At 37.7% G+C, this 19024-nt stretch overlaps 1 protein-coding gene and 1 non-coding gene across 2 annotated transcripts in view; one reads left to right on the top strand and one right to left on the bottom strand.

Moving 5' to 3' along the window:
- Positions 1-19024, bottom strand: part of LOC148422703 (semaphorin-4B-like) — an 85927-nt gene that overhangs the window by 65734 nt on the left and 1169 nt on the right. The window contains exons 2-3 of the mRNA XM_088418138.1: positions 17151-17229; positions 4813-4978 (exon numbers count right to left, since the gene is read on the bottom strand). The gene's annotated coding sequence lies outside the window, so the exon portion shown is untranslated. The remainder of the gene's footprint in view (positions 1-4812; positions 4979-17150; positions 17230-19024) is intronic.
- trnal-aag (transfer RNA leucine (anticodon AAG)) lies at positions 7407-7488 on the top strand. The gene has a single exon. It is a non-coding gene; the product is annotated as a tRNA-Leu (tRNA).

Here is a 19024-nt window from a genome sequence, read left to right as displayed (position 1 = left end):
TGTGTGTTTTACTATCCGGTCACTATGGGCGTAAATAATGGAGGCAGGCGGGGGGGGAAATCCCTCTAATTTGGGTTTTTGATTGGAAAGATGGAAGAAAATTGTCAAATACCTTAAAATTTTAATAATTACAGTAAAATTCACCCTGATTCCTTAAGCCAGTGCTTCTCAAATAGTGGGGCGGGCCCCCCTGGGGAGGGGGGGGGGCGCGAGGTGATGCCAGGGGGGGCACGGATGATCCCAGGAAAAAGGCTTTGTTTTTGTCATGTGGAATGTAATTGCAATAAAGTAATCATTTTCATCATTTTCTTTTAGTTTCAGGCACTTTGGTGCACTTGCTTCTTTTTTTCCGTTTTAGACTAAGCTATAACCCGTATAAACATGATAAAAATAATTAACAGTTGTTGAAAGTTGATTTATATTGCGTTTTTTTGTTGTTAATGTTAAAAAGGAATCATGTGTAGGTATAATTATGAAAAATTTCATCAAAACACTGGTTTAAACCAATCTATAGTGTTTTGCAATTTGTGCTAGCAGACAACTTTAAGGTTAGTTGATGAATTCCGTTCACGTTAACTGATAAAAACTGGCAATTAGGGCCAAAAAAAATGTCCTTAAGTAATCGTTATTTACCGAACTTCTTTAGAAAGAAGACAAGCTAACCACATGCTAATTAGCATGTGGTTAGCTTGTCTTCTTTCTAAAGAAGTTCCAACTTCAAAATAAAGTTTACTTCCCCCAGAAAAAATAGGGGTATAAATGGTTTGCACACTTTTATTTTGACGTAGATCCCGGCAAATTGTTGCCATCATTGTGTTTTTCAGTTGCTAACTATTCTTATTAAGAAGGCTCAAAAAAAGACCTACGAAGTTATGGTGACATTGTATTAAACGGCGCCTGTTGCTAGCAACTAGCGGCAGCACCAACGTTAGCAGCTAGCATCTTTCGAAGCGGCGCGCGGCAATAGATGCTAGCTGTGTTAGCAGCTAACAACACTTAACTCATTCTGTGCCATTTACACGAATTCTCGTCCTTTACAATAGTAATAACAATAATAAATAATAAAACTGTAGCGATAATTGTGACCATTGGATGGCAGCGTTTCTACACTTATAACACAGCTATTATCTACATGTAATTCAAAGGAATGGAAGTCAACTTTTAATGTAACACCACCCATATTTACATAGACATGTCACACAATATTCCGTTGGCTTTGAAAGTTTAGTAAAAATGCTAAAAATACTGGCCCTCTAGAGGTTTCATTTTCCAGTAACACTTGGCACTGAAAGAGTTAACATCTCCTTGTAACATCTCCTGTGGCCTGTTGGATTACTTTTCAAAGACAGTATAATAGATGTAAATGAGTCAACTGGCAATGTTGCTGTTTCTACTGATCAATATTGAACAAACCAGCTTTACGTAAATATGAAGTTTTATAAGAAGCAAAATTTGCTACCGTGGTTTTGATGTTACTTTATTTCGCGAACCAAATGGGGAGATTTTTGTCCAAAATCTCCAATGTTGCTAGGGTGTAAATTAGCCTGCTGCTACGCACAGTTATATTCAAGTTTTTAAAACATAGTGATTATCTAAAAATGATGGAAAGGTATTTTGTTGTTTTATTAAATTTTTGTTGTTTTACGCTTTCATCACTAACTAACTTCAGTAGCATATCTGAAAACAAAGATATTTGCTAGCTAGACTCCCAACAGTGCTCTTTTTTTCTGCCCTTTGATAGTCTCCTTTATCAGCGTTTAATCTTTGCAAAAAAAAAAAAAAGACAAATATTTTCACAGTCAAGCCAATCTATTAACTGGATTAACAATTTGTTAAACAACAGCCGCTAGCGGAAACAAGTTGGCAACTCAAAGGCCACCAAATAAAACAGGAGGAAGGGCTCAGATGCTCTTTAGGTGGCCCAACATGTCCATGGCAGCCGCTCAACATGCTTGTATGGTCTGTGTGGGGTTTCCCCTCCCCCACGCATTCACGCACCGAGAACAGACGATCGACATGGGGGGGCATTTAATCAAGCATTTTCACAGAGGGAAAAAAAAAAAAAAATTGGATTCAGCACTGTAACGTTCAACCATTTCTCCGTGTCTAACATCTATAAGCTGAAAATTGGATTTTAATACAAGATGGCCATGTGATCTTTTTTAATAACGAGATGACACAAATGTGCTGCCGCTTTTCCTTTCATTTGCTTACTGCAGTGTCAAGGCAATTAACTCGTCTACCCGTAAAAAGAAAAGTATCAATTAAGCAGTTTATCAAGCTCAACTGACAAAAGGGGATTTTTACACTCTTACTTTATTAATTACGCGATCATGACTCATTAGGCAAACAAATTCCCCATTAAGTAAAAATAATGACTATAGTAGTACAAAAGAGTGATAGACAAACGCTTCTATCAGTTGGCCAAGTAATTGGTTATAGACCACCATCAATAATGACGATCTTGTATAGCTAATTATGGAGCCTTGAAGGGATGATTATTATATGACGCATACACTGTTTGGGTCATTGAAGGCTTTATAAAGCAAAAATCTAACTGATACTTTCAAATAAGTTGACGCAAGTAGAAGTTAGAAAAAAATATTCCCCCCCAAAAATACTTAGTCCTATGTATAAGTTTTGAATGTGATAATATTAGAGTAGGGCTTTTTGAGAGGCTCTTTACAACAATAATCGACCACATCGTTAACTGCACTTGTATTTTCGTGACGGTTGTATGATATTGTTAAGTAATATTGTAAAACTAAACTTAATATTATATTACTTTAGGGCTTGAGTTATCAAATATTTTGGTATTTGCATATCCTACTGAAAATACTATCAAATATGGTTAGGTATTATTCTAAAACCAAACATACAGTAATAATATATTTTTTAGGGGTGTGGCTATCAAATAATTTGGTATTTGCATATTATACTGAAAATTATATGGAATAATGAGGTAGTTGAAAAAAAATGAAAGATAGAAATATTTTAGCTTGGTTAAAAACAATTATGAAAACACAAAACACATTTCCACTTAATAAATGTAAATAATTCATTTTTAGATAAGTTTTTTTTCCTTATTATTTTAGTGGGAAAGCGAGAAACATTAGTGAGATTTTAGACGTATTTCTACCTGTTTGGTTTATGGAAAAAAAAGAGGCTCTTTACAACAATAATCAACCACATCATTAACTGCACTTGTATTTTCGTGACGTTATATGATATGTTTAAGTAATATTGTAAAACTAAACTTAATATTACATTACTTTAGAGCTCGAGCTATCACATATTTTGGTATTTGCATATCCTACAGAAAATTCTATCAAATATTGTTAGGTATTATTGTAAAACCAAACATTCAGTAATATTATATTTTTTTAGGGGTGCAGATATCAAATATTTTGGTATTTGCATATTCTACTGAAAATTATGAGTCTAGTTTAACTGTTACGTGATCTACTTCAAAATAAAAGTGTCCCAAGGCATCGATGCCCCGATTTTATATGGTAACGTAGTTACAATCTACAATTAATTTTGCAGTTCACACCAAGTTTACAGTGCGTTACTGCTTAGTGTTCCTATCCGCGGACGCTTAAATGAGTATCAGACATAGAAAAAAAAATGCTTGAGCATTTCTCAACTTACTTGACGGCTCATTTTGCCCCTAATTGAGAACAGCGACAGTAACGCTCCACGCTTTGCTTTTTTTTAAGATATGTAAATACACATTTTCAATCAAGTTAGGTATAATTATAAACCCATACATAATACTGTATTATTATAAGCTGCTGTGTATATTGAATCAGTCAATAGTCAGTTCTCGGGGCACATTTAAGAACAGACCGCCACTCTTTTATTACCACCGAGTGGAAAGTGAACCCACACTGTCTGCACAGGAGTCAGTCAATGAACCATAAAACCATCAGTGACCTATTGTATGCATACATACAGACAGGCTGTGGTTACATGATTTGTTTGCAAAAGGAGGCTAACGTGTTAACTGGAAAAATCAATGACCCCCCAACAGGAAACCACCGCCTCCCCGCCAATGGCTGTAAAAGTACAAATCCCCCTATATCTTTTCCGTGAAGTACGCTCAACCCCAAAAGCTTTATTTCTTCGAGTACATGAGAAGCTAAAACAATCAATTGAAGGCTTCAAACAAAAGAAGGTTAAAAAAAAAAAAAAAGTGCGATGTCAAAGAGGGAAAATCCTGAGGATGAATTAGTCATGACCGTCATCTACATGTGGGGCAGACGAGCCATGAAATATTAACTCCGCATCTGACTTGAAGGCAAAAGCAACTCCTGACTAGTCAAACGCTCCGCGAGGAAAAGTGAGCGAGAGTTGACGTAATGCACCAAAGCGCGTCCCTCGTTTGTGCGGCTGTCAAAAAATCTGCATGCAGATAACGACGCACAAACCCTCAGCTGGACTTCTCTTTGCACACGCCCAGTTTTTTTCTTTTCTTTTCTTTGCAGGGGACATCACCAAACAAGTCACTTCTAAAAAACCTTTCAAGTGCTGGACAATGATGTCATCTCCTAGCGGGCGCTTGAAATATGCAAATTAACACCATACTCCACAGCGGAGTAGTTGCAGTACGAGCAAGCAGGTCTCATCGTTTACCATGGAAACCAGAAAGCACACACACACACTCACACACACACACACCGGGGAAGTGATTGCCATGGCAGCCAACGCCGTGGCGACCAAAAGCTTCCAGCGACTGGACCGATTCAATCAAACCTAGTCTAATACCGCCTCTTCCATTTTTTGCATGCAGAGGGTTCCCCCGAACATTACCTTTTAGCAGAACAGGTGTGGGGCAAGCGCTCAAGCGCTGACAAGCCGCCAAGAAGCTCCCGCAGTCATCCCCGAGAGTAACCCGGCGGAGGCGGAGGAGGATGCTGCTGCTGCTGCTGCTGCTGCTGCTGAACCGGCGTCTCACACATGCATCCTCAACAGCAGACTGGAAAGGGGAGGGGAGGGAATATATAAAAAAATAAAAAGCAAAAAAAAAAAGCAAGCAAGCAGGAGTGGGGGATGCTGGAACATCAGCAAGAGCATTACATCATAGGCTGCGCTCAGGATGGGGAGAGGAGTGGACGTAGGCGAGGAGGCACTCCTTTGGAAGCGCTCCAAATCCAATGTATCCAATAATAACTGTGAAATGCCCTCAGTGGTCAAAAGTAGACCGGCGGATGAATGACATCACCTCGGACGTGCGCTGTCGCAATGGATTATTCAAAGCCTGTTTTGAGGAAGATGGTTGCGTGACCGGTGGTCGCGAAAGCGCGCGGATAATCAACCTCTAAATAAGGTCATCTGATTGACGATGTGGAGTCAAACGTTTGGATTGGTAAACTCGCTTGGATATGCGCTGGGTGTCAACTGTCATTCGGGTCTCGAAAGTAAACTTTGCCGTCGAATACATTCCATTTGCAACATTTAGGAATTTAGGTTTTGAATCGCTGTAATTTTATAATCCATAGTCAATTTTAGTCTCAGTGTTTTTTATGCTTTTTTATTCAATGTGTCTAGATTAGCGGCCAAAACCGGCTCAAAATCGACACCAAGAGGAAATATTTGCAAAGTCCTTCAAATTTACTTGCAGGCTGATTGCTAAACACTTTTTTTTGTCATATTTCCACCAGAGCATTGGCTTGTGCACACCCCATGGCGTGGTGTCAAAAAAAATTCTAACAGATGTAAAGTGGCAATTTTTTTTCATAATTTGATCGGGGGTGCGACTTATACTCCAGAGTGATTTATATATGCAATTATTTCGCTCATTATTATATAATTCCGTGCTATTTTCACACTGAAAACCACAAGATTGCGCTCTAGGGGTGCTAGGTACTTTAGGACTGAACGAAAATGGCATGGAAAACAAAAATCATATTCTACAGATTACAAACTACAAGTAGTGAAATATGTAGCCAAAAACGGTGATCGAGCAGTAAAAAGAAAGCTTGGAGTGAGTGAGACAATTGTAAGTTAACTGACAAAAAGCAGAGGTTTTCTCTTACTTAAATAAAGAAAACAAAAAAAAAGCTCATCACGTGCTAAATGCTTGGATGGCCACAGCTCTATTCTAGTTTTATTTTAAACTGCCTTTCAAGATAAAAAGTCAGTTCTTTGTATTGGATTTTATATAAAAAAAAAAAAAATCCTCCAAAAACATACTCCAGTGCTATTTTATATTTTATACTAATTTGTTTTTTTTCTCTTTTTATTATACATTTACTGGCTCGTGCAATTTATACTCTGGAACAACTTATAGTAGAAAATTGCTAAAACCATTGCTAACTAAAAAATGATGGTACAATGCTAATGCTAACAAAACTCCTTTTTTTATTTCCGTAAGCCATGATTGGTCATTGGCCTTGAGCACATGTGATGTCATTTTCAGTCAACAGCAAATTGAAAAAATATGTTTTTAAAATAAAACATACGAGAAAAATAAGTTAGGTGTCAAATCAATTGTGGACAAAATATTAGCTAATCAAGTTTAGCATCCCTTTAAAACATCTTTTCTCAGGCAGGTATGAACATTTTCTCACATTTCTCTCTTTTTGAACACCCTAGTTCAAACCTTCATAGGAGGTAGGTAAAATTGCACTAAAAAAAAAAGAAAAAAAGCTGTGAAACTGCGAAAACAGCGTTATAGCAAGCAAACACCATACTCCACATTGGGAGCTCCACATTTCTGTAATCTGATGATCTCTGTAGTGAGCAGTGAACAGTTGTTAGTGGGTTTGCATATTTGACAACACAGTTGTCAGGATGAGCCTTAAACTGACTACACACACACACACACACACACACACACACACACACACACACACACACATCCCGATTTTGAACATGTGAGCAATCCGACTCATGATGACGTACTTGACTGGACCGACCGGAAAATTGTTGTGTTTGAGGTTGTGCAGATATTCCCCTAAAGGTTTAGATTTTTCTTAAAAAATAAAATCATCAATGAAGAATAATGCAAAAATCATCATTCAAGATACGTCGGCCATTTTCTCCCTGCCTTAGTCAGGTAACTAGGAAGGTCTGCTTACTGGTGGTGCCATCTGATATCACCAAAGCTTCTGCCATCCGATCATAGTACGTATGACTTTGGGCGATTTCAACAGTTGCCAACAAGCTGACTAAGACCTGCCTAACAATGAGGTACATTTTTTTTTTTTTTGCATTTGTAAAACTAGATCTGTTACAAACCGAGGTACTATTCATAAAGTTTCTCTCACAAATATGTTTTTGTGAACTGTGAGGGCTATGAAACCCCTTTGAGAAAACATGGCTGTAAATGAACGTCACGCAACTTGAAATTTCTCGTTGCATTTTATTGGAGTGTGTAAATGAAAGGTCGAGATTAGCATTAAGGTAGCGTGGCCGAGCGGTCTAAGGCGCTGGATTAAGGCTCCAGTCTCTCAGGAGGCGTGGGTTCAAATCCCACCGCTGCCAATTCTTTACTAAAATAATCTATACTGGTTCCAGTTTAGCATATGGAGTCATTACTGTTTCCATTCTTCTAATCTCTCAATCTTCATTGGGAATTATTTTGAGTCCAGACACCAGAATCACAACGATTCTTGAAGAAGAGGATGAAACAAGCAAGATTTAATTTGAACAAAACGCAACCAGGCCTTTCTAAAATAGACGGACGCCGCGTAATGCATCCGCCATGTGTTTGGTATCCTTTTTCCTTCCGATACTTATCGAGGAAAAATCAACGGATAAAATCTCTCAAATAAGATTATTGAACCCAAGTGTCCAGAAAATAGTGGAAAAAGCTTCAAGTTCTGACATCATCATTTGCAGGCGTGACCTTTAAAAATAACAACAATGTATCCAGCAAATACTGTATGTGCTGTATGAAATTTAACCCTGAAAACAGGGATGTTAAACATAAGGCCTGCGGCCGAATGACGCCCGCAAGGAGGTTTGATCCGGTCTGCAATAAGATTTGGTAAAGTAGTACTGAAAAATTAATGGGACTGAAAAATCCATGTCCATAACCAATACACAATCTCAATAAGGCTTATACAAGTTAAATTTGTACAGCCTAATTGTCATCCTTTTACCCTGAATTAATGACATTCCTAAGCTTGAAAATGTCAAGTTTGATCTGAGTCTTTGCTTGACAGAAAGGAGTGACCCAGAAAAAAAAAAAAACACTACAAATTGTGTTGTTAATTTCAACCAACATTTTGGGTTCCAATGAATAAACCAAAAATGTTAACCGTCCCTTCCATTTCTTATTTTTAAGATTTGGTCAGCATTCCCGCCGTGCCGGTGACTGTAGGCTGACTGGAATGTGGACCGCGGTGGGACGAGTGCGACTCGGGGTGCGTGCCGCGCCGTTCAGCAGGCGAGGAGGGTTAGTGTAAACACAGCACCCCGTCGACCCGAACCCGGCAGCCTAGAAAAATGATTGCGTGCGTATTTCATTGAAAGCCTCCCCGCAAAGAGCTACAGCTTTTCAAAGTTGCCAAACAGACACACGTTACATTGCCGCGCATGAAAGAAACAATGACACCATTGAGAATAACGGCAGGAGAGAAAGTAAGGAGCGGCGGGGGATGTCTGACCTTGACTTGAGACCTTCCAAGTGGAGACGCATACAAGAGGCCAATTCTGCACATTCAATTATGAATTACACACAAGTGAAAGCACCTCCTGTAAAGAATAAAAGCCCATAATGAGCACACCAGCACATAAACATCAACTTAGTATGGACAGATACTTAGAACTGATCAAGTTTCTCACCTTTGTCAAATAGCTGACAAAGAACTGCCGTGCAAATTGTGGGAAAAGTGTTCAACCACCCCCAGTTTGTGTCAGTTCCCAAGACAAATGCAAGGTAAAAGAAAAGAAAGTTGATAATGAACATACTGTATATAGCTCAATAAATTCAAATTGAATCAAAATCTTCCTCCCAACAAAACAGGAATTCCTGCAGGACTACTGAAAATAATTCGTAATAATTACTTTGAGGTACTTTGTTTAGGTTCCATGCTAGTTATTTTGCGTTTGGCCCCAAATGCTAAAAACATTTTGCATTGTTCTGAGGCCAAACTATTTTTAGCACTGAATATAAAATTGTTACGATAATTACAGTAAATCAACACAGAGAGATAGCTCGCTAACTAGCTAGCTAGATAGATAGCTATCTAGTTAGCGAGCTATCTCTCTGTGTTGATTTCACCAAGTGGTCTCCTCCTATAGGCCCGTACCCTGTTTGTCAGAATCCATGTTGTGTTTATTTCACACTTCCAAGCAAATTAGCTTGTGTAGCATCTTTTTTTTTTTAAATGTCACACATTTAAACGATGGCAGTAAAGAATAATGCATAAGTCATCATTCAAGATACGTCGGCCATCTTATAAACAAATCAACACAGAGAGATAGCTTGCTAACTAGATAGAAAGCTAGCTAACTAGCTAGCTAGCTATCTAGCTAGTGAGCTATCTCTCTGTGTTGATTTACTGTAATTATCGTAACAATTTTATATTCAGTGCTATCTAGCTAACTAGACAAACTAGCTAGCTAGCTAGCTAGCTAAATAGATAGATAGATAGGGCTAGCTAGATTCGAACTCAGGTCCCTTACATTTGAAGTGGACGTGTTAACCACTACTCCAGCGAGCTACCCACAAGTTATAACAGTGGTTCTCAAACTTTTTTCAATGGTGTACCCCTGTAAAATAGTTTTTTTTGCGAAGTGCACCCTGACAGGCGCAAAGCATTTTTAAATGGCAGAGAAAACATGTCTTAAAACAGATATATACATATATATATATATATATATATATATATATATATATATATATATATATATATATATATATATATATATATATATATATATATATATATATATATATATATATATATATATATATATATATATAAAACTAAGCTAATATAATAGCATGAACAACAATATGAAAGCACATTTCTTGCGGCAACTTATCCATAAAAAGCTTGTGACTTGATTGCAGATGCCGCCATCAGTGTGTATATGGTGGGAGCCAGGATGAAAAGCAGCAGTTGCATCTTATTACCGCCTTGGAATAGTTCCTTAATCCCCAGCATGGAGCACTTTTAGCTGCGAGATAAGAGGCGTCTGCAAGATCTCGCTGGCTCCAGGGCAGCTGGCACAATCAAGTCACAATAGTCAAAGGTATACTGCAGCTACGCCGTACACGGAGCTAACCAAGTACCAAATATCAAAACAATAGACAAACTTTTTTTTTTTTCTGTCGTATCATCAACTATTCCTCCATGATCTATTCCCACACCGACTTGAGAGGCTAAAGGTATCCGGCACCTTGTTTACCCATCCTCAGCGACCTATCAAGTTGCATGTTTCCGCGGCAACCGCCCGATTATGTTCCTTGCAAGCACCTCTCTTCGACAAAGCGCGGCTGAGAACAAAACGTATTGTGGAGCTGGCGCTAAAGAAAACTAAGAGGCAGTCCCCCGTGTATCCGCTTCAAACAGCTGACGTGACATATTTTGAAAAATGACTAATATGTTTATTGAGCGTGTTATTGAGCGCTGCATAGTATCTTGTCACTATTTATTCATTGTTAAAATAGTACACTGTGGATTTATGGATCATTCCGCAGTTAGAGGACAATTTAGAATGCTATATTTTGGAAAAACAGCTTTTTTTTGTTGTTTTATGTTTAAAAAAATATATATATATATATATATTATATTTTGTTTGTTTGTTTGTTTTGTTTTTTTGTTGTTTTAAATTGACTGAGGATGTATACCAGTACTTAAATTTCTTATGCATTGGAATAATTTGGGGCAAATGCTAACAAAACAGCTTTTCTCCGTGCCTATGCACAAATAATTATAGGGAAAAATGCAGTTTTTAGCATTTAGCCTACAAAAATGAAAGTATGATTAAACTGTGATGTTCAATCAATCCATTTATTTTGAATAATTTGTCATTTTTAATATTGATATATGACAATGAACTAAAACGTCAAAGTTTTGCAAAAGTTGTAGATTGCTGATGGTTTACAATATTGACTTAATACGCTACTCAATTGTGCCTTTTAAGAAAGTCTTGTACAATCTCTGAATAGCAATTTTTATTATTTACTCACTTAAATTCCAAATGTGTTGCTATGATGTTGAAAAAGTGTCGACAAAAAAGCTTTTTTTAACTTGCTAAGTCCAAGTCATTACAGGGAAAAATGTTGTTTATTTGCCTAAAAAAAACTGCTATATATTCAGCATTCAATCTCCAAGCATTTAATGAATCAGGAAAGAATACTAAAGGATCCCAAGAGTGTAATCACAAAAAAAACAAAAAATGAAAATTAGATATGATTTTTAAAAGGAAAATTCTGCATTATTCTCAGTTAAATAAAGCCCGAAAAAGGAATGCCACAGTTAGTCGACATCAATAACCAACCAGTTGAGCGCCGAAATTAGCCCTCGCCAGATCAGAAGCCGCTCGGCCCGCCGCAGGGTCAAGTATACGTTATGCGACAACTGCTCACATTCCGCATAGTCGAGCCGAGTGACGAGACGGAACCGCGACAAACGTTTCAATCTGCACCAGTAGGACCGGTATAGTGAGCCGCCCCAGAGGAAATTTGCGCGCATGGGGGATACAGTGTGACACTTTGGAATGTGGATCTGCACCGTTGCAATACTTGACGCAAACGCATACGTCTACAAATGAACCGTTAGACGAGGGTCCCCAAACTTTTTCTCGAGGGCCAACAAATTTTTCCCTTCTCTAAAGGAGAAGGGTCAGTTTGTAACAAACTAAGTGATGGTTGCGGAGATGTCTGAGCGATTTAGTCAAATTGAACCTGTTTTGTTTTTCAGCAGCGGAATTAAATACTAGACTATGTAATTCTCTTCATAGGAAATGTCATTTTTCCTTTGAACACGTTTTTTGGCATCCTTGCAGCTGTGGGCTGTTTTACTAGCTGATGTGTGTTGAGAAGGATTGATCACTCAGTAGCAGAGTGGACTTGTTTGTTTGGCATTTGCAGCGGGGGAGAAAAGACGTGGGTGAGTCGTACATGCGAACGTGGACGATCAGCTTTCGGCTTGGCTTGCTGCTAAAATCAATTTGAGAACAAGAATCTAAATAGGAAGTGGCAAATGTAGTAGTAGTTATTTGAGTGAAACCAGTTGGCTGCTACTTGTGATTGAATTACCATGACAAGCATGGATAACCAACTGAAGTGGTCTATAATAGTACCATTACGGGGTAGCAGCTGCTTTAAAAAAGGAAAACGTGACATCGCAACTAGCGTTTTGCTTTTTCTTTAGCTGAGGCTGGAAAAAGTGGATCAATCAACGGTAAATACTGTATTTACACCTAAGCTAAACAGAAGTCATTTTCATCCTATTCCCTTGAGAGCCAGCCTCAAGGGATATATATATATATATATATATATATATATATATATATATATATATATATATATATATATATATATATATATATATATATATATATATATATAGGGCCCATGAAGCAGTGAGATCTTGAAGAAACATCTACTAGTTTGTTTACTAAAACAGACTTACCTCAATACCACAATAGCAATGTTTGATGACTAAAAACACCACGTTTGAGGACACGTAACTGTCAGTTGAATCATTTACGTCTATTAAACTGCCATGAAATGTAATCTGACAGTTCTCGCTTGTCCATGTGGGGCAGTTGAGTGCTGTTACCCGCTAACGCTGCTAGCATCAAGTACTGCTTGCTGCTGCTAGCACTGCTAGCAGTTAACGTTGGAGTTGTCGTTAATCACTGACAAAAGATGCCGTATAATACATCGTAAGCATGATTAAGTCTTTTTTAGCATCTATAATTAGCATAATTAGCTAAAGGCTTTATTTCGGAACAATATGGTGTTGATATTGGTGATGAATAAAGTCAGCTGGTGACACCAGGATGTATTTCAACCCCCATGGCAGGAATTGCAATCTACTCCCGCCCCAATTCCCACTTGTTAGGTAGACCAAGAAAGTAGTGCTGGTCTCCCTCATGAAACACACACGCTGCAGGAGCAAAGGCAGAGAGGAGCGGAGCATTGTAAATCTCTTACCTAGATTTATTTTGTAATACATTGGAATTTCAAATGTATGATAGTTATCATGTTTGGTCAACTACAAGCTTCACTCTAATTAGACTTCCGGGCGCCGCTAATATAACCGCATCTCTCCGTGAAACTACAGCCAAATGGCGGAGAATGGGAAGGGACAACAGTACAGCTACTGTACTGTTTGAGGTTTGATCATTTAAGGCTTAAGTAAATATGTGCAACATGCGAAGTAGTGAGGGATCACTGTATACAATATATATGAAGGAGAGGAGAAGTGGCAGTAAAACAGGCCAAAATCCAGACGTCAGTAGGTTTAGTCGCTCACTTATATGAGAATTTGTCACCGTCGAACGGGCTGATTTCAGGAAGACAGGAAATAGGCCGAATATCACGGCAATCTTATGAAGACACCTGGGAAACGTTTTCAATTGCTGAGCACGTCTGATTCCAATCAAAGTCATGATGACTTGCAGACAAATATTTGCAGCATATGGGGCCGCCAATAAAGTGAAACTTTGCAACAGACAAAAAGATCAAAATAGAAGAGAGATCGATGAGATCTGACAGTTCAGCCCTCCATCCGACTTTTGGCGTGTCATTCACAGATGTTTCTGCTTCAAGCATGTGGAATAAAACATCCACATATGACGAAAGAAGATGGCTGCAAATCAGATGTTACGAGCAAACTAGTCTGGTGCGTTGGTTTTCCTTTTTTCTTTAGTTTCAAAGATGACTTAATGGCGAGGATGTATAATTTGACAAGACTCAACCTGCAAAGTACAGTGGGCAGCATAGATCATTTTTTTTGGAGAGATTCTTTGTTGGCAACTTACAATTAGTTCTTTCAAGAGGCACAAAAATACTGTAGTGACTTTAAATTTCCAGCACCTTTGTTAAACGTCTGAAAAACAAGTGCAAACTAGAACCGCTGAGCACAATTTATGACTGGGGACATTATGGCAAGAAGAAGAAAAAACGAGAGGTGACGAGAAAAATTGATCTTTTCTTATTGCGTTGATATATTTGAAATAACGAAAACAAAAACTATCAGAATAAATCGTCTATTTTGCAAAGTAATCTGTAATTTTTTAGCGATCTAGGAAATGATTTGAAGCCAATTTCAAGAAGGAGACATGTTATATCATTGAGGTGTATCCAATTTCTACAGACTCGGAAAAAGCAAAGAAAAAATTTGCTTTGATGAGTTTGCTGCCTTACCTAAAAATTGGAATTGAGTAACATGTTGGTTTGTCTTATAACTTATATATAACTTATACTTCCTATTTGATCACATTGAACTTCATTTTGCAATTGAGAAAATTTTTCCGCAATAAAAACCATCAAAGCTATCTACTGCCACCTTAACTGAAGCATAATCACCAGTAGATGGCAGCGATGCTCCATTTTATATATGCAATCAAGGTAGCTTGAGTCCAATCTAAATAAAGTCAAAATGCTCTAAAATGTTAAACGGTGAATGAGCAAATTATGCATATTTATAGCTATTTTTTGTATTAAATTTGTTTTTTAGGAAAAAAAAATGGGGGGTACATAAGGTCAACTAAAGTTATCCCAAAGAGTAATCAATCCAAAATGGCTGATATATTTAGTAAAAAATTTGGAGAGGCTGCTGGCTTCACTCAAAATTTATTTATTTTTTCTGTAATTGGGTAATACATTGGTTTGCCTTCAAATAATACAATTCCATCATTTCAAACTTCATTTTATGCTTGTGATACTTGCAAAATTTGCCAGAGTAGAAACCATCCGAGCAGACCAATGATGATCATATTCCTCGATTACATTTTTCAACAGGGATGTGCAAAAACGCAGTTGATCCGCTGTGAATTAAAATGTTGGAAACAACTCTTCCCATGCACACTCACCAGTAGATGGCATTGATGGTCCATTTTAAACTGGATTATCATCGCTTTCGAGTCCATTCTCGATCATGTGAAAATGCTAGCTAAAAGCGATAAAAAGCAGCCGTAACTGCCGGTTGCGGCCGGAACGATGGGCCGCTATGCAGGTGAAAGGCATGATCAAAAGTACTGTGTCAAATATCAAAGTGCTTAGCTGACTGCTGTTTCTATGTCTCGCATCCTCGGGCTATCAATCTCACATTTCCCACATAAAATAACCGCAATTTCACCCGCTTCATTCCAGGTCTGCTACCATGAAAGGGTACTAAAGCTGAGTCATGATGAAAACTGCGGATGAATAATACCCACCTTCAAAATGTTAAAACAAAAAAGGGGGAATTTCGGTAAAGACGATCGGCCGAGGGGTAACTGAAGCGCTCATCAAAGCAGCCTTTTAGGGAGGTGGTTCAGAAACTTTTTTCATTGATGAACGTCATGTGAATTTTTTTTTTTTTTTAAGCAAAGTACCCAAGTACCCTCTAACCAGCACAAAGCGTTCTAGGCCAAAAAAAAAAGACTTAAACCAGAGTGATGTTTGATTTATTTAACTACCGTAAATTTTTGAACTATAAGGCGCAACAACAAAATTTTAAAACAAAATCTATTTTTTGTCATGTATTGGCCGCACCATATTATAAGCAACTAGTAGTAACATCAGATATTTATTCAAAAAGATGTTTAGATCTTTGGAAATAACAGTAGCAACAACATATCAACAAAAATGACATTTTTTTAGAATACTGCACCAACACAACAATAACATGCCTGTTTTTATTTACTAGTGAGTAAAATAGTAGTTCAACCTCAAAATCTATACTTTGATAGTGTGTTCTTCTCCCTGCCTTTGTTTACTAAAGGATCGCCCTCTGGTGGCCAGAAAAAAACTCCAGCTACACTGCAGACTATAAGCTGGATGGTTCAAAGCAAGAAAAAAAAGTTGTGGGTTAAATTTACGGTAAAATACGTTCATAGTGGTATTTCTAGTCGTGACAATCCCAAAAGATATACTTCACAACATAATCTGCATCTCTGTAAAATTTAACAAAGGAAAGGCAGAGCTTGTTTTGCAAAGGAGTCACAATAACACATGGTTTATGTTCCAATTAATGTTCCAATTAATTTGCTTTCAATTTGAAAATAAAATGACTGCACTGTTCCTGGCGCAGCATCGAAAAGACTTAAATGATCGGCTGGTTAGAATTTGTGATACTTGCAGAAACCCAATTAAAATCTCAAGTGCCTTCATGTAAACCGCTGAGGTACTTGCACCCCCATTTAAGAAGCCCTGATTTAAACGATTTACCCTTGATTATGTCTTGGAATGAGCAGCAGGTTGTTAAAGTGAAAAAGCAAGAACGGCGCTCATTTTGTAGACCAAATAAAAGCCCTTATAAAATTCAAAGACTCGTCGGCCACCCTGGGAGCCCAGATTAGTGGGCGCACATGGCTGATAGCATCTCTCACATATGCATGCGCACCCACGCTCGCGTCTATATATCAAAGAGCCCTTCTCGAAGCTCTGCGCAGCCAACAGGTGCTCCATGAAACGAGAGGGGTGGAGACAAAAGCGTGTAGTGTCTTTTACTTGGCAGGTCACCACACAAGTCCGCTCAAAGTGCCTCGTAACCATAAAGCGCTCCCTGTGTTTGCCCAGAACCAGTATACAGTCCTGAATGTCAAATAAACCCTTCATACGATGATCCCGCGCAACCCGAAATTTGTAAATTTGCCAAAATCGCCATTTGTACTATAATAGTATATCATAACACCACTGCTGTACAGCAATGACAAACAGCTCACAGAAATCTTAACGTAATTTAACATTAATACATAACGCTTGTGTCATTAGCTGCCACTTGGGGGCAGCAGTGACACTAGAATAGAAATCACATTATGGTTTTCCTTCGGATGAACGAGAACAGTCTCCTCAAATTAATGTTAGTAATGTTCCTAGAGGATAAAAAAAAATGAACCTCAAATGCTTTTGAGTGCTGTTACATTGTCTGTCTACAAATGTTGCTGCACCATTTGTGTTCAAACATCTGCTCCTTCTAAATAGCTTGAAATTTCTCGAGGCAAACAGAAATCCTGGGATGATCTCATCTTACCTCCCAGAAGGGTGAGTGCGTGCCACGTCGTTGACCCCGTGATCTCGAGCGCGGCTTTCGGCTTTGAAGCGGGCGGTCTCTTCATGGAGCAAAAAAAAAAAAAAAAAAAGGTGAATCAACAACAAAGTCTCAGTCAAGACAAGTCTGCACCTGCCAGAGCGTAGCTGCAGGCCATGAAACCATGCAGGCTTCACTATGCCATTGCACCCTAACATAACACCACGAGCATGAAGGTGTGTTATGGAGCAACTCAAAAATTTTAGTGTTTGTTTGTTTTTGTTTTTTTAATGTTTGCGCCAAAGTACTTCTCGTTGGCAAAAAATAAAAACAAAACCTCCATAATAGAACATGGCAATGGCATCAGTGCAATATTGTAGAGTTGTGGGAGTTATTCAATTGTGTGTAAATACTGTGACTTGAAGGACTCACCTCAGGCTTTGGTATCTTGCCCCCCCCCCAAAAAAAAAAAAAAAAAAAAACTGAGGCTCACTCGCTATGCTAATATTGCTTGTACTTATGCTCATTTTTGACTGACAGATATTTAATCACACTAAGGGGTTTTTTTTTTTATAAAAGATGTCTGAAAAAAAGATTTTATGAATCCAATATGTTCTATTAAGTTGTTATTGTTGGATATCACGTAAAAGTACTGTCAATAATTTACATTTGGAATAGTGTTACATTTTTTCAGGCTTTAAATCACGTCTCTATTGGAATTCGATGTGACACTGTCGCCATCTGCTGGACAAAACTTGAAAGCACATGTTCAAAAGAGAACCTGTTCCACAATTATACCGAATGTCATAGGAAAATAATAACTAACTTCTATATCTATCCTTTCAGATGCCCATTAAGTTTTAATTTATGTTAATATAGGCATTTTATAAGGATCATAATATCCTTATAACACAAATATTATATATTATATACTATAACACCATGTACACTAATAAAGCAATTATTGTTTTATTGGTGTACAGCTACAAACATTTACATGTTTATTTGCAATTTTATTTGGATGCTGTGATCACTTCTCCATTTCATGTAGTCTTGCTTGACACATTTACTTGCTTTCATCAACCGAGAGAAAAAAAAATGATGTTGTTCATTGTGAAGTTGCCTCCTATTGAATGCAGGGCAGACAACAGAAGGACTAGGTTATAAAAAATCAATACAGGGTCTTCTTTTTAATATAACGCAGTTCACATTTCGCGGCCTTTCTGTTCCATGAATTTTATTTGTGCAATTCTTTTGCCAACCTTGTACAAAGGTTTGAAGTAAAGTTTACTTCAAACAAACATGTGAGTAAAATGTTCATGCCTGCATTAAAGTGTATGAAGGGTTTATGAGGCTTAATATAGAGCTTTTAGCCCCCCAAAAACTCATATAATAGTAGCATGGGTGTAAAAACTTTATATTCAAATTATCATTTAATATGCCTATTGTTTTTATATGCGCATTACTGTGTGTCTTGTGTTTTTTTTTTTTTTACACTGCACACTAAATATCTTTCTACAAGGCAAATAGTTGGGATTTTCATGATTTTTTTTCATGTAATATTTTCACATTTTGTACTCTGACACAGAGCCAATAGTGGAGGAAACCATTTAGCTTATAAAAATCAACTATCTTCAGTCACTACTGTTTAGATGTGTATTCAAAAAAGCTCGACAGCAGGTGTGTCCAAACTTTTTCCCCTGATGCCTGCGTGCAGATAAATCGAAAGATGTAAGAGCCAGATCACTTTGTTTTTACTTTAACATATTAAACGTGACAAAAATAAATCACACAAGTAATTATATACTGCATTTTTTTTTTAAATGCTATGTCAAGGCTTTCGGTTAAAGGTGATAAGGCAAATTAGGATATTTTTT

The sequence above is a fragment of the Hippichthys cyanospilos genome, chromosome 6 (assembly GCF_059441005.1).
Source record: "Hippichthys cyanospilos isolate Australia breed blue-spotted pipefish chromosome 6, RoL_Hcya_1.0, whole genome shotgun sequence".
NCBI classification, from domain to species: Eukaryota; Metazoa; Chordata; class Actinopteri; order Syngnathiformes; family Syngnathidae; genus Hippichthys; species Hippichthys cyanospilos.
Note: the sequence above shows the minus strand (reverse complement) of the source record. Positions and strands in the feature narration are given on the sequence as shown.